Genomic DNA, 14,596 nt, shown 5'->3' with positions numbered 1-14,596 from the left:
ATGATTTCAATCAAACTGACAGACAAAAGCTAAGAACCTTTCTCATGAATCTGAAATCTCATCTTTCTGATGATAATTATATGTAAAGAAGTATATATTTTTCAAGTGGGGTTGCCTGTTTAAGTTTTAGAAATTTTGAACTTTCAGAGTATGATTTCTCCTGACTTCTGTCAAATCTGCAGATTTTACCTGAGATGGGTGTGACTCAGTTCAGCTAATTCTTGACACTTCATTTGGTAGTGGTTTCCTAAAGTTTCTCATTTTATGGATGGGTTAGGATTTTAGAGAGAAAGGATTATAGAGATGGCATTATTTCTATTTCTTTCCTAGTCCAACATTAATAGATGTGAATATTTCATTTTTAATTTTGCAGAGCATTTGGTTGGACAAGCACTAACAACACACGATGTGTGTGATGCAGTGGTGCATATACTTCTTCCTGATGGAGTTTGGCTCTGCCACTTTTGTCTCCCATGTGAGAGTTCTAAGTATTAGCTTATAAGGCAGGAATATGTTCTGTTCCCATGAAATAATTAAATACTCATTGGACCGAAAAGGTAAACAAGAAGGAACTTTATGATCCTGTGGTTGGGATATTAGTGTGGATTCAGGTGGATGAATCTCTACCTGCTGCTTCCATAATATTTAATATGAAATACTCAGATATTTTGGGGAGCAGGAACTGCAACCCTGTACTTCCTCTCCCTTCTAGTATTACCTTCCTAACCAGCGAACCATCAAATGTTCTTTCTTTCACCTATTATTTCATACAAACTGGAAATACAAAATTGAAGTAATCATGTCATTTAAACTGTATCTTCATAGTTTCAGAAATCTCCTGTGATTTGACTGTGAGATTACATCTTCTGAGATAGAGAAGTCATTATTAGACTTAGAAAACATAGGTCTCCTACATACTGAGGAAGTATTCCCAGCACTGGGTTTTTTCAGGTACGGACAGTTAATAGCATATGGCTGTATTTTTGTAAAGTTTAAGTAGGCTCTGAGCATTCCCACCACAATAGGGCCTACAAACAGAATAATTAGAGGAATATCTACTTCATGAGTTCTTGCAAGACGTAGACGTGTTAGACTGTTCATTGCTACCACAGTGTAGGCAGTGTTAATGTGCTCAGTAGCAGGCTTTTTAGAGCTGTAGTGGTAGAATTATAGGGACCTTTGACCCTGCAGAGATTTGGCAGCAGTTGAGAGGAATTAAATGGCATCAAATTTAAGCACTGAGGTGGCAGCTAGATAGATAGACAATTTTTTTTTAATTATTATTATTTTTTGATCTAGCTTTCTCTACCTCCTACACCCTTAACATCTCTGTAGTAGTAAAAAGTCTAGTCCTGGATTAGGCTAATGTTTCAAACTGTTTCAGAGTTTGTCTCTTAAAGAAAAGAAAAACCAAACAAACAAAAAACAAAACCACACCACAATAAACACTAAGAACCACAATTTAGCTTGAAATTACTGACTGGGGGAAAAACAAACTTGTTTTTTCTTAAAAAAGCTAGCATAAGTAGATCTAAGTAAAGAATTGTCATATAGTTTTGTGTTAAACCTCTTTCAGCCTCCAGGGTATCTAACAAACATACTTATAATAAAACCAGGAAATTTGAGACAGCTGACACGTTATTTAGGGGATGCCAGTAAAGAGCCCCAGTATCAAAATTTCTAGCTTTTATCCTGTTAAGCCAGTTATGGAGGTGTCTTGAAGATGTAGTTACACATTGGAAAGATGAGTCAAACAAATTAGCAAACAAGTTAAAAAGGCACAGCAAGGAGACACACCAAACCTGTTTCCTTCATTTCTACCTCAGCTTCTGGACATTTGTTTGATGTCTTGAATGAGAAATATATTTTCTACTTCCCATACTGATTAAATGCAGATGTAATAAAGATTTCTAGTGCTTCATGAACATCTATTGTGATATCATTTGGCATGCTGTCAGTGAAGAAAATATCAAATGACTAATGTAATTATGCTTCAGTATTGCAAGGCAGAATATATATGCTCATGATGGGGCTTGTTTTTAGAGAGCAGAGAAGCATTTGAATTAAATTTGTCAAGTAGAGATGTTACTGAAAAAAAGCATACTCTGAAACAGCAAAGAGCATCTCCTGACCTATTTGAAGTCAGAGTCTGCAATTTGGCATCTATTAGTAAACATAAGAGGATGTCCTGGAGTTAAACTATAATAATAAATTAAAATATGCATAATAGAATCCTCTTGTCTTCAACATAAAATTGCAACCCTAATGATTAAATGAGGCTGAAGTTTAGTATTAATAAAAATATTGGAGTTTTACATTAATATGAATTAAGATTTCTCAAACTTAATTTAAAAATATTTTCATATATATTTATCATTAGCTGTCAGGACATATATTTTGTAAATTTCTGTAAAGATAGAGAACTCTGAAAAGTTAATGTTTACCTTCAGAAGTTGAAAATACATTCCTTTCTAAGGAAGTATCCATCTAAGAAATAAGAGATCAAGTATTTTATATTTTATAACATGCAGACAAAAATCTCCAAAGAAACTGCAAAATATTGTTTGTTTACAGTGTTAGGGTTTTTTAAGCAAATATATTTATGGTATGGGGATGGTGAAGGTTTTGCTCGCAGATTTCTAATTTTAAAAAAGAAGCCAACTTTTTCTGACTGTCAATATTGTGCATTGCAGACTGTGAAAATGAAATGATCTGATTTTCCAGAGCGATTCAATTGACATTTCCTTTCCACACTCTAGACTTCCAAAATGTTAAGAGTATTGATTAAACATCTGGTATTTTGGTAGGTTTCCCATATCTTTAAAAGAACAGCTCTCAAATGGTTTGGAGACTCCAAAGGCTCAACGAGGAGCGTGCTGTTTCTCATTTTAGTGTAATTGAACAGATTTTGGGGGGAGAAAAATTTACAAAAAGTTTTATATATGTTGTGTTCTCTGGATGTATGTATGTAAATGAAATGAATACTCCAAGTGTCATATCTTTTCATTTTAGATTGCCATCCTTTTACTGAATTGCTATGACTTAAAGGGGAAAACTTCTTTGTCATCTATTTGAGGAAATTGCAATAATAATTAAAAATATGTCTATAATTTGCTGTCATTATCTAAGTAGTACCTTAATAGATTAGGTTCATGGCTGTGGAACCATTCTTCTGCCTCTAAGCATGGCTGATAGTATACAACTACAAAAAAAATTAAGAAAAAGGGCCAGTGTAGAGTCATCATTTCATTGTTATATCCTCCCAGCTTTCAATGGTCAGTGATACAGGAATGCCCTGAGCCAGAAGTACTGACTTATTAATGCAGTTATACTCCATGAACTTGTTTAATCTATTTTTGTGTGTGTTTATCCTTTTGACCTCCATAACATCCAATGGCAATGAGTTTCACCGTATGATTGTGTACTGTATGGAAATGCATTCTGACTTATTTTAAATCTGCTACCTGATTATTTTCTGGGGTGTTCCTTCCTTCTTGTGCTTTGTGAAACAGAAAATAATTGTTTCCTCTTCACTTTCTCCACGTAATTCATGTTTCTATAGACCTCTCTCATCAGCTATCTCTTTTCCAAACTAAGAGATTCTTTATAGTCTTATATGGTATGGAAACTGTTTTAATCTTTCTTGTTGACAACCTTAGTGACCCTTCTTTTTGTATAGGACCTTCAATTTTCTATGCATCTATGTATATTTTTAGTTTGTTCTTTTAAATAAGAATAATTTAGGAGAAAATGAGAAAGGTAAGAAGTGGAGCAAAAAAAGGGAAGGGTCTCCCAACTGCTACTTTTCTACTTTTCACTCTTCCACAGGACTTTTTTTTTTTTTTTCCTTCTGCAACGTAGGTTGCTTGCTTATGCCTGCAAATATTTACATGAATGAAAAATACAAAAGAATAGACAAAAGGTATAAACAAATCAAAATTGTCTGGAATTCTATGCCATGAGTGGACTGAATGATGGTGCTAGTGCAGTGAAATTCTTTTTCCAGTTAAAACAATGGCATGCTTCAAATTGGCTTCAGCGGAGCCAGATCTCACTCTGGGAAATATATAAAACATTTCAGTTTCTACCATTGCAGATCAGTTGAGTAAAATTTTGGGAATGTTTAAGTTGCTGATGTGCTACTGCAGCTTTCTTGTCATCGCTCAGATTTATCTGTTGTATCTCATGGTTTGGACTGTAGATACTTGTTTGAATTAGATGATGCAATCTAAGCAAGAATCCTCAGAGAAGGAAAAATTGGATTTTATGTTTGATTTATTGTGAAAGGAAAAGAGTTCTCATCAGAATAAATAAATAAAATAAAAACCCCACCAGTTTTTAGATTATGCTTTAATAAATTCTGAGCTTATTACCACAGTCTTATTTTCTCAGGAATGGAGGTGAAAGATTCCCCTCTAAAAATTCCCTCTCCCCTTGAATGTTTAGCATTCACTTAGCATACTTTCTCAGCTGTTAAATGTGTAACTTTATGGATGAAAGCCACCACTGCAATGTTCTTCAGCTGCTCCTAAAGTCTGAGGGCTGAATGAATTTCAAAACTGATACATCTCATATGTATAAGTGCCAAGTTTCAATTTTAAATTCAAGATTCATTTCTCAACAAACCTTTAACCACTCAACCGTCAGTTATCTGGTTTCTATCTCAGCATACAGGTCGGGAAATAGTAAAAGGACAGGTCAGCTACATGAGCTGTACTGCTCCAAATACAAACTTGTGTCTTTTCTTTTTGGCCAATGTAGCTGAATAGTCAGTAACAGAAGCAGCTTTTGAGATGGGGAACAGAGGCATGAAACTCACACTGAGACTTAGTTATTCAATAATTTTTTTTTTTTTACTGACTGACTAGGTCAACACCATGAAATGTGAGACGGGGAGCAAGCAGAAGCTTGAAGAAATTTGGTAACAACAAGGTAATTGTTATATTGCTAATGATCTTAGTGTTGCTTACAGGATTAGGAAGACCAGCTAAATTAATAATAGATAGTTAAAAATATTTACTGTGATAACTTTCCATCCAAAATTACATTTTTGTTGAAATCAAAATGTTCTGTTTCTGAAACAGAAATATCTCAATTTTGCCAATATCTGTAATATGAAAAGTCAAAGTAAATAATTTTTTGGTTTTTCCTGATGAAAATACATCTTTTTTGATTTTACACCTTGAATTTCATCTCATTGTGCATATATTTTTAAATTTATATCCATACAATTATACCTTTATGTCCATTACCATTATAACTATTTAATAAATGAACTGTAGTTGCAATTGCAATGGCAACATTATACCATGGATAAAGATGTCTTGCGGAATTTATGAAGAATGGATGATCCGAGGCACAAAAAGTATTCCCAGAAAGGCAGATGTGTTTTTTTAAAGTCTGTGTGTTTATTCCTTATTTGCTACAATTTTACATGATTTTCAATTCTGCTGAGAAAAGAGAATCAGAGTTTTTATCAATAGGAGCACATGTGTACCTTATGTTCTAATGTGGCTAGACATATTTCTGGAATGCTGCATATAGTTCACTGCAAAGCTCAAAGATAACCGGATAGCTAAAACCAACATGAAACAAAGTTTGAAGCATTTTGAAGACATAGGTAAAATGTTGGTAATTTAGGCAGGGTAAAATAAGCATATATTTAAAGAAGGATAAATTTTTCTGACAGAATTTAACAGTGATAGCACTGCTGAAATTGCTCAGGTTAAGTAATCATTTCACATTTTTTCAGAGTTTATTCCAAAGCTCATTAAATTTTTTTCCATTGTCTCCAAGGAGTTTTGGATTGAGTTCTTGTTGAAAAGAGACTGAAAACAAGAGTTCTGGGATAGCAAAGAACTTCTGGTAGAGTTTTGATTTTTGCCTGCTTAATTCCAACTCATTTGTCTCTTCTACATCCTGAATTCTTGAAGAGGTAAGAGAAAACTACCATGACTCAACTCAGTAGAGAAAGTGAGAGTGCTTAAGACAGTTAAGAGAAATGTGGAGTATTATTACTACCAGTGGACTATTCTCTTGTTCTTTCAATTTCACTCCGAGAACTAAATGGATCCTTCAAAATCTGGCTAGCTACCAAGAACACAAGCAAACATCTGTGCACCAGATGCATAGAGCATTATATCCAGCTGTGTTACTGCAGCTACATCTGCAGAACACTGCATATGTCAACTGCCGTGGCCAGCAGGCTTTGGGAATACTATCTATAGGAATTAAAGCTTGCAACAGAAGTAAAAGTGGGTATTTTGCTTTCAACCTGTTTTATGTTGTCTTTTACCTCTCTACATTTCTTAACTGACTTGTTTGTAAGTTTGAATTAATGGAGGGAAATAGCATGTGATTTTTCACCAGTGGAGACCTGATTTCAAGTTGTGATAAATAAAAGAAAAAGAGAATGGGTTTCATGTCAACCTGTATTTTCATTTCAAAGTCGTACTTTTCTCTTAGAAAATACTATAATGAAAGTATTCAGAAAAATAGTCTGCTTCCTTTGGAGCTGGTGGAGTCCTGTATGTTAGCTGAGGAAAACTGAGGAGAGCGTTTCTTCCAGAGGCCACTAGAGCAAACTTCCAGAAGAATTTGGTAATTTCTGTTTGACTTGCTGAAGCAATGAGTTTATATCAGTATGTTTCCCTACCACTCAGAAGCATACTCAGCTTGTCTTGCTACATAAAATAGCAAAGCTGTGTCATTCATTGTAAGGTTTCTTTTATGTATTTTCCTCCTTTCCTTTTCCATTCCTCTCAGGAATCTGTTGCCATTGTCCTAAGAGCATGGAAAAAAAATTGTATCTGTAGATCTTTGATTTCTGCTTCCTAACAGTGTAACTCTGCCTTGATAGGGAAAGCATTAGCAAGTTAGCAAAGGAAATGAAAACATTTTTTTTTTGCTCAAAAAAGCAGCAGAAGCAGCACTTGGTGGATGTAGATTAATAACAGTGGCTACTTTTTTGAGCTGGCAATATTCCTTGTGGGTTTTAAGCAAGTCTTTTTCAATTATATTTATAATTCTTACAAACAAAACAAAGTGCTAATTTCACACCACTGAATGGGTAAACCATTTTTCATATTGGTATGTTTGCATGTCTAAACATAGCTGGTGTATTTTTAATTTTAAAATGTCTCTTATATTTTTTAAGGGTAGAGCTACCTCAACAGTTCCCAACAGTTCCAAATTTAGAAATTTATTTTTTCGAGAAAAAAGTGCTACACTAGCAACATTAAAAAAAATTTATATTACTTTCCAGTTTGTGTTGTTGAATCATTCTATTCAAAGTTCTTTATCTTCAGTAAATATTTGTTTGAACTACTGTGTTCAAACTTATGATTTTATTGCACATAATACATCTTCAAAATTTGACCACAAGCAAATATATATTGCTTTTGCAAATTCCAAAGAATTATTGATTAAGGATTATTTTATACATAGAGAGAAAATGCCTTCAAACAGGTTTAATCAAAACCATCTAAAACAATACCACCATGTTATGAAAAAAGAGTAGAGATTTGCAAGGGAAAATTAACATAAACCCAAAATGTTTCGCTTTATTAATGTCTACTAGTACCAGACCATTTATACAGCTGCAAATACTAATTATTGACTACATCTTACGTAAAATTCCTTTTAGCTTTGATTCAGTGTTCTTTTGTTTATTTTTGAACCTTTTTCCTCTCTGTATCCTGCTCTTCCAGTAGTAATAGCTGAATTTTAGACACATCTTACCCTGCATGTTTGCCTTTTCTGACACTGTCAAGAACAGAAGAATGTTGTGGTAGCAGGAGACATAAACAAGATAAAGTACATTTATTTTCTTTAACTATAATCATAGGCAGTGTTATCTAGGCTCTGAACCTAGTTTATATCCAGATAATAATGGAAACAAGATGAAACATATTTATTTCCATTCCAGGCCTTTTAATATCAAATATTTCTCCTTAGAAGAACTGTTTTTTCTAACTTACTGGAGATTTTGTCTCCAAAAATGGGGGTTCCACTCTGCTAGTAACTAACTCACATGAAAGCTACTAGCTGCTTTTCTGCTGGTTTGTACACTAACCTATCTGGAACTGGAATATAGGATACAAAATTGTGATTCACAGGCATGGGTCCTGCTGATGTGGTTAAAGTGACTCATTGCCGTGGTTAAATCCTAGCCAGCAAATAAGCACCACACAGCTGCTTGCACCCCTCCCCAAGGGAATGGGGGAGAGAATTGGAAGAGTAAAAGTGAGAAAACTTGTGCATTGAGATAAAAACAATTTAATAGGTAAAGAAAAAGCCATGCACACAAGCAAAGCAAAACAACACGTAGTGGTTACTTGGTAAGACAAACACCATCATTCCGAATGTCCCTTTCCTTCCTTCTTCTTCCCCCAGTTTCATATGCTGAGCATGACATCATACAGTATGGAATATCCCTTTGGTCAGCTGGGGACATGGCTGGGACAACTGACCCCTCCCAACTCCTTGTGCATCCCCAGCCTCCTTGTTGGTGGGGCAGTGTGAGAAGCAGCAAAGGCCTTGACTCTGTAAGCACTGCTCAGCAATAACGAAAACACCCCTGTATTATCAACACTGTTTTCAGCACAAATCCAAAACACAGCCCCATACAGCTACTGTGAAGAAAATTAACTCTATCCCAGCCACAACTAGCACACTCCTACATTAAGGAGATGGCAGAATTAACTCCATTAATATGATCTAGAATAAAATTAAGTAGTTGTGTGATGTTCTTGGTTAAATGGTATAAAGTAGTTAAAGTAACTTTTAATTTAAGGGTGAAGAGGAGCTGATAATGATATTTCTAATTGCTTTACAGTAATGAAAATTTAAATTTTGTATTTTACTTTTTAATGATACTCAAGAAACAAAAAATACTCCACTGATCAAAACATATTCCACATCTTATGTATTATGCAACAAAACACATCTGAGATAAAATTACTCTAGTTGGAATGTGGGAGAACAGAATTTTATTTCAAGATTACAGTGTTCTCACTAAAGTTCCAAAGTACCTACAGACTTCAAGAATATTTCTGTGTTGCTTTAAAATTTTATTACTGTATTGTTGAAGTTAGCCGTATCAGTCACAGTTGCCTTTTGTTTAGGGTGTGGTTTTTTTCCTTCTCTCTTCATTGCCTTTGACAACTTCTGCAAGGAAAAGATTGTAGAATAGTGTGAAAGTTTTCTTTTATTGCTGACAAATGCTGTTCCTTTGATATGACAGGTGCTGAGGACCTGTATACTACCACACTGTAAGTAAAAACATATTTGTCAAACTCTGGAATTAACATCCACTGTCAGATGTGAAAAGGTGCTCAAAACAGAGTTACTAATGAAAGAATAGGTGGGCAGATTTGAATAAACAGAAAATAAGGATGAGATGGAAGGTTACAGAACAAATAATATCAAAGTCCCAATGTTCTTAAAAGAAATGTAGTATCTTTCCAGAAAATGTAGAAAAGCACCTGGAAAGAATAGGGAAGAAAAAACCCTCTGACAGCTGCAGTAAATATTGGATGTCATAAGGAGCATTAACAATGCTAGGTACAGCTGGAGAGACATGGAAAACAAAATAGTATAAGAAGCTTTTTTCATGGATTGTAAAGTAGACAAAAGAAAGCCTGAAAAGTTAACTGTTCAGGAGAGGTTGTAATCACAGTATTATTGTTCTCTATTCTATATTAAAAACTATTCTCACCTGATGCTTTGAAAAATATCTTGCTTATTCAGAACTTTAACAGATTTAATATTTGTTTTAAAGTATTTAGTAGATGTTAGAAATTTTTGTGTGTGACTCTATAATTGCTATCATAAATAAAATGTACCTTGGAACCATAACTGAGGTCCTGTAAATAATTTTGATTAATTCATGTTAAAATACTCAGAAGTGATAAATCTTAAGGGTTGTGATTTACTTTGTTAGTACAGTCTTGCCTGGAATATCAGGTTGGTGATATTTGTTACTATTGTAATCCCATCAAATAGGTCACCCAGAACTTTAGTGATAGGCAAAAGTCAAAATGAAAGGTGTCTTCAAGTCTTTGGGCACAGTCCCTGGAGTACCTATGATAACCTAGCTAGCTTTCTCTTAATATTTTTCATAATGCTGTTCATGAATGTTAACAGGGAAATCTGAACCCATTTAGAGAGAGGTAAAATTTTCATTAAAATGAGCATATTTAGGGATAAACAGCAGATGGGAAGAGGACAGGCTCTCATATCAGTCATAACATGGAGGGCAAATAAAGTGCATGTCAAGCCGGTGAGGTAAGGGATCAGTACATGTGTAGGTCTAGCTTTGTTCCTTTCACTGTTCACAGAACTTGTCTCCAGACATGACTCTGGGTCCTCCTGAAGCAGATTACTTATTTTTCTGGTTTTCTTGTTCTACACAGATGTAAATGGTGTTCCTGGAAAGTCCTTCTTTTTATCACTTTGTGCTGTAGAAGTAGGATTTTATTCCCACCCCTTTTGAAACCCAGGAGTGGTCTACACTTAGTAAAAATACTTAAATGCTGCTAGAAGTATTCATTGACACATGATGTGCTAACCAGTTTCCTACAAGGGGTTGTTATGAGCTCTACTGTGATCTTACACTGAGAGAGAAGGCAGGGGTTTAGGAAAGCATCATTAACTTCCTTGCAGAACAATTGTGAACAGTGTCCAGAATATCTCTTTGCATTTGTATGCAGCAGCTTTGCCTGGCCACCTAGAACAGCTGTAGCTGCTTTTTTTCCCCTCTTCATCTACTATCCTTTTGGAACACTGACGTTACCAAGTTTTAAACTACCAAGCTATTTTTCACCTTTCCTTGAAAGATTCTGAACCAATGCTTTTCCTCAAGCCAGTAGCCTCTCACAACTTGGCTAAAGGGCAGAGTGGTAAAATTTTCTAATCCAAACTATTTGTAGATAGAATCTAAGTCTTCTTCAGAATTTTATAACAGCTTTAAATTATTTAGAGTATGGATGCTGCCATTTGTATAGTGAAGTCCATGACACACTTTCTTTGAAGGGAGATAGAAAGAAATATTTAAAAGTCATAATAAGAGATCCGAAAGAATGTCATTTAGAAGATTTCCTTTAAGATATTACAACAATTTTGCTGTGAGTTTAGGTGATGAGGAAAGCATTATTTTAATGCTTTTTTTTCTGCTTGTAACTTGTTCACAGTATCATGAACATATTTGATTTCATTTTCTTCCTTTCCTCTTCTGGCAAACTGAGCCCTGCAAACATAATAAATAGAGATATATTCTGTGTGTTATATGCAAGTGTCAAAGGACAGTGTAAGCAATGCATGGTGTTATTACTATAACCCTCATTCAGCTACAGGACACACAGTTGAATGCAGTGGGATTATGCAAATAATTCAAGCTAGCCATGTTCTTTCTGAGCTGTTTTTAAAGGCAGTCATACTGACACAGATTTTTAAAAGGAGTTGTTTTTCATATTAAGCAACTTTCTTTTTCTAACAGTCTGTATACACTGTTTTATGTAGTAAGTGTTTGAGGTCACTTACCAGAAGTTCTTTGTGTCTAATACACTAGTGTCATCCTGCTGTAAGCATGGGAGTTTTATTCTAAATTGTGGTACATGTTTCTCCTTGTCTTTGCTGCTTTTATTTTTGGCTATGTTATCACACCGTGATCTGCTATGATTAACATCATTGCCCTTGTATCCGACATTCTCCGCTATATGTATGATATTTTCCTTTAACACATTTCATAGAAGGGCAAGTTCTACTTTGTAGAGAGCATCACTTATTCAGAACTGGAAAAATTAATTTATTTGGTCAAAGGTTCCAAGGTCTTCAATCAAAGGCAATTTCTTACCATTGGAATTTTTTTGTTTGCAAGATTTCAAGTCATGGATTATTGTTACTGCTTGTTCTATTTTATTTATGCATTTATTTTTTATCCTGATTTTCTTAAAAATGAACAGAGAGTAAGTAAAATATTAAATATCATAGGAATAAAGATTAAACTCGACATATTTTGCCATCTTAAAGCAATTGCAAATTATTCCCTTGTAGCCTAGCAAAGATTAAATGTCATTGCTCTCTAATGAAAGCTAGACACACACTAGCCAGTGTGAACTGTGGTGATTGTTTCAATACAGTTCTTGACAGATTCAAAAGAGAAAGCCGCAATGATAGTCACAGTGAAGCCATGGTACAATCATTTAGCTTAAGCAGTTCCTCTTTCTCCTCAGTTACTTTCGGTACCTTTTTTTTTTTTTTTCTTCCTTTTCTAATCTAGGTCAATTCCCTGATCCACCTCAAAGCCGTCCCAAAAGAGTTTTAACACCACAGCTCAGAATTGGAAACCGTTGTATAAAACCAGTTGTTCTTGCTACTATCAGCTTTACATTGTCAAATCATGTCCTCAGCTGTGAAGACCATATAAACAAATATGAAATTAATTTAATAGATTGGAAATGAGAGAAACATAGGACTAATTTTTCAGTAAATCAAGAAGTAATGTCTTTTGTATACAGATCAAATGTAATTTTAAAATAAGTTAAATAAATAAAGGGATTTTTTCTTTAATCTTACATTATTGTTTGCAGTGCTATTTGAATGGCCTTCTGACATTAACAACATATGTTATTCTAACAATAATTCAGAATTAAACTTGCAACTAATGCTCAAGACAGAAGCAATACTTATTAAGCAAAATAACTGGGTCCTGTGCTGGAAAATGCAGTAGCACTGCAACTAGCAACGTAGAGGAATTGTATTATGAGAAAATTCCAACTTTCTTCTTCTGTTTTAGCTATGTATTTGAATAAAAATATAAAAAAGTGTTTCAGAATTACAAAGTAGTTTGGTTGAGCAATATCTACATATTTTATTTCACTGTTATTGTTTCAATTCATGCTACTGTACTATATCAAAATAACATTAACATCCAGTTTTATTTCTGTTGGCCTTATAATTCAATTAAGACATCAAACACTTTATTTCTATTAGTAGATCAACTTTTGTGAATCACATCTTCTGAATATTTGTCCTCTAATTCCTGCCTTAACGTTGGCGATCTGAGAGAGGGAGCACACTTTCCTAAGCACTTTTGCACAAATGAAAATTTGCCATCCTGATAGTTTTGTAAAACTGATCCAATTCTGAAGTTGAACAAAATATTACAGACCAAAACACTGCCTCCTTCAACTCTTTTCATAACACGCATTTCTAAAAATATGGTATGAAATTAAGCTAATTTTTTTCTTCTTCAGAATAAGTAATGCATCTAAGCATAAGTTATTTGCAGGACTATAAACATCAGGATCATTTTTGATGATTACACTTTAGTTTTCTCCCTCATTAGAATTTAGTCAGCTAGGAATTAATATTTCTGATTTCTCTATGGATCGCAAGTCTCTCATATACACAGGCTTTGAAAAAAGTTTTTGCATGTATTTTTCAGTTGCGGTCCAGGCTTTTTCTGTAGCTGCTATACAGATTGTTACAATCCTTACTATGAATTAGAATTTTGTTACAGCTCTCAGCATAATGTTTCTGATCCACCATAGCAAGTATTAGGTCTTTTGGACTAGTTTTTAGTACATGCTGATCACTTTTCCCAATAGGACTTCTCAGAGTTAATAATAATTTTCTTTCTATAATTTGTTTTTTCCTACCTGACCCAAACTGTCCAGTGAAATAGTCCTGTCTCCTGGTACTTTCTTAAATGTCAGACTAGGTGTTTCATGGTTCTAAGAACATACTACTTCACTGTAGGGGCTGCAGAAAGAGATACCTGCCAAATCTGTTTAAAGTTTTCTAACTGAAGTCCTCTTTACTCACCGTTTTGACATTTTTGCCCCTTCTCTTACAAAAGTAGATCTGCAATTGGGCATTACAAAAATTTCAGCAGAATCGGTAAATATACTATTAGAAAATGATGTTGGTGATCTTGTTACTTGTTTTTGTCACAAGAGCTGTGTGGCAGTTGTGGGTGGTTTTAATTTTAGGATTATTTCATCTTTTTTTTCTTTGGGGCTTTTTTATTTTTCACTTGCCTCTTCTCAGAGTGCTCTTGTGTTTGCTTTGTGCTAAGGACCTGGTCTTAAGGAATCTCGATGTTGCATGATTATTTGCGGCTTGGCTTTCTCTCTATAGACTTGCGTTCCATTCAAGCCACTGAACTAACTGGCAGCTATCTTCTCTCTGGGTTTTCACATACTGCTGGGAGGCAGAAAAACCAGTTTTATCCAGACAGCACTGTGAGGATGAGTTGCATGAAATTACTTACCCAGTCTGCTTGCAAAAAATTTACATTTCTTGTAAACATATGCATTGTCTATTAAAGGCATTTCTAGGACTTAAAAATACTATACCATTTGAGAGAATGGTTTGCTATGTGGCATGACAAACAGTAGGTCTATTCAAAAAAGTCAGTTTTGAATGTTGTCTTTTTTTAAAGTCCATACTTAAATGGATGAAGTGGCATACATCTTACTATGGGAAATCAGAATAAATAGGTTAAAATTGAGCATAGTCATCTAGAAATGGAAAGTAAAATGCTTTCTATAGATACAGGTCTTCATATGGATCTTTTTTTTTTTTTTTTACT

The 14,596-nt window shown here is 34.4% G+C and overlaps 1 long non-coding RNA gene across 1 annotated transcript in view; it reads left to right on the top strand.

Moving 5' to 3' along the window:
- The first annotated feature begins 4,868 nt into the window (after positions 1–4,868).
- LOC142602098 (uncharacterized) overlaps positions 4,869–14,596 on the top strand; it is a 105,891-nt gene continuing 96,163 nt past the window's right edge. Inside the window, exons 1-2 of the long non-coding RNA XR_012835782.1 lie at positions 4,869–4,932; positions 5,797–5,935. This is a non-coding gene — a long non-coding RNA (uncharacterized LOC142602098). The remainder of the gene's footprint in view (positions 4,933–5,796; positions 5,936–14,596) is intronic.

Source organism: Balearica regulorum, chromosome 5, assembly GCF_011004875.1.
Source record: "Balearica regulorum gibbericeps isolate bBalReg1 chromosome 5, bBalReg1.pri, whole genome shotgun sequence".
In the NCBI taxonomy this organism is placed as follows: domain Eukaryota; kingdom Metazoa; phylum Chordata; class Aves; order Gruiformes; family Gruidae; genus Balearica; species Balearica regulorum.
The sequence above is the reverse complement of the archived record's forward strand: the minus strand, read 5'-3'. Positions and strand labels throughout refer to the sequence as shown.